This window comes from Physeter macrocephalus, chromosome 2, assembly GCF_002837175.3.
Source record: "Physeter macrocephalus isolate SW-GA chromosome 2, ASM283717v5, whole genome shotgun sequence".
Classification (NCBI taxonomy): domain Eukaryota; kingdom Metazoa; phylum Chordata; class Mammalia; order Artiodactyla; family Physeteridae; genus Physeter; species Physeter macrocephalus.
Window position 1 is genome coordinate 68054180 of NC_041215.1, and position 2153 is coordinate 68056332.

Sequence of the window (2153 nt, forward strand, 5' to 3'; positions counted from 1 at the left end):
CTCTCTCTCCTCCTTTTTCCATCTGAACAACTGGTAAGTTTTCTCCATTCTATATAAAACATTATGCAAAGATAGCATCAAATCCCACCCCTCTTCCAACCATACTGTTCCTATGTCTTTCTTATGTATAAACATTACAGCTGTTCCTACCCTTTTGCTTTCGGGCAAAACTTGAAAGACCACAGTGGTTTATACTTGGGGTCTGCACCCCTCATTTTCTTGTCTCTTCTTAATCCACTATAATTCTGTTGCTCCATCACTCCTTGGTGGGACAAGTTTCAGTGGGTTCTCACGGGGTAGGGGTGGGTGTAGAATTCAGCTGGATATCTTTTATATGTTCCAACTAAACCCACTGTTTTCTCTCCAGTTTCTAAAACCTGCTCCTCAGCCAGTATGTACTCTTTAGTGAAAGACACCACCTAGATGCCAAACCAGAAATCTAGAATGCAACTCTATTCTGTCTTCTTATATTCATGCCACCTCCTTAAGATTTTGCCTACATCTTCCTTTCTATTCACTATCAGTTCTTCAATTCAAGTCTTCATCATTTTTCAACTGAATTACTGAAATTCTCTTCAACCTGCTGCTTCCCTCTAATCTTTAAAGTTGTTTTATAAGATTCCAGTTCATTTCTGATGAAAGAAGAAAAAAGAAAACAGAGGGCATTGCTCATGTGTAGGAAACATAGATATCTGTGTCAAAAGCCAAAGACATCCAGAGCAATAAGATGGCCAAAGGAAGAATGGAAGAAAATAAGGAAAGAAATTGAAATTAGACAGAAGATGTGGGCTAAAATGTGAGGGTCACAGTGACTGCTCTAAAATACATGTGAGCTAGTGTGCTCCTAAACACACCTGTGTCCTGGAATATTATGTCTAATTGGTCATGAGTAGATGAAATATAGTCTACGTATGCGTATATTATGCAGTGAGAGTTGTTAAGGTGACGAGAGGAGCTCAGTTTATAGAAGTGTAATCAGAATCACCAGCCATGGCTACAAAATAATAGATTATTGTTATTATTATTTATTTTTATCATTATTTTGCCTTTATGGGTATTTTATTGAGAAGTTGGAACACAATAGCCTTTCCTTCTCATTCTCTTTCCTTATCATCGTTTCATCTATAATTTATTGTGACACATTTAAGAACATATGAAGACTAATGAACACCAATATACTCACCACAAACCCTAAAATATAAACTTCCAAATTCCATGACAATTGAAGTACTATGCTCAATCTCTGCTTCTTTCCCTTGACTCTTATCCAGAGGTAACCCACTCTTCTAAAATTAGTATTCTTTCATTCCCACATGTATTCACTTTTAATGCCCAAATTACAACGGCTCTCACTCACCTGATGTAGCATCTCAGCCACACCACCCAATTGCTGAAGATAAAAACTTAGGAGTGGGCTTCCCTGGTGGCGCAGTGGTTGAGAGTCCGCCTGCCGATGCAGGGGACACGGGTTCGTGCCCTGGTCCGGGAAGATCCCACATGCCGCGGAGCGGCTGGGCCCGTGAGCCATGGCCGCTGAGCCTGCGCAACTTAGGAGTAATCTTTAGTTCATCACTTTTTCTCATCTTGTGGAATGATGCTGTGGGCTCGTACACTGGGGAGTAATAGTGCACATTTCTTCCCAAATCCATGTTCAGTGTGAGATTGGCCATAGTGGGGGTACTCACACCATGAACGCTGGCAATAACTACAAATCAAGTGTTTCCTCCTCATCCCCCACCCACTTCCTGAGAATGGGCCATTAAACATTTACCAACATGTTACAGTTCATCTCCGAGGTGGCAATTTTGGGTGTGAAGGAGATGCCAGTGGTGGTGGAAGGAATAACAGGGGAACAGGGTCTCTCATGGATGCATCGGGAGGGAAGAAAGGCTGTAATCTAGGACACTGAGCAGAGAACACAGCAGCCAGAAGTCCCTGACCTTGAGATCTAAGCAGGTCAAGCTAGGGGTGTTTTGAGGAAGCACCTTATTATGGTTAGCATGGTTTCGAACATATTGTTTGGCTTGACATTGAGGTGAATGATGTTTAGTACTGCCAGGAGTTGGCAGGAGACTTAAGGTTTTGCAAGTGTTTTGATAGAGGCATGGTTCTTGGGGCAAGCAGTTAGTTATTTCAGAGAAACTGTATTCTAC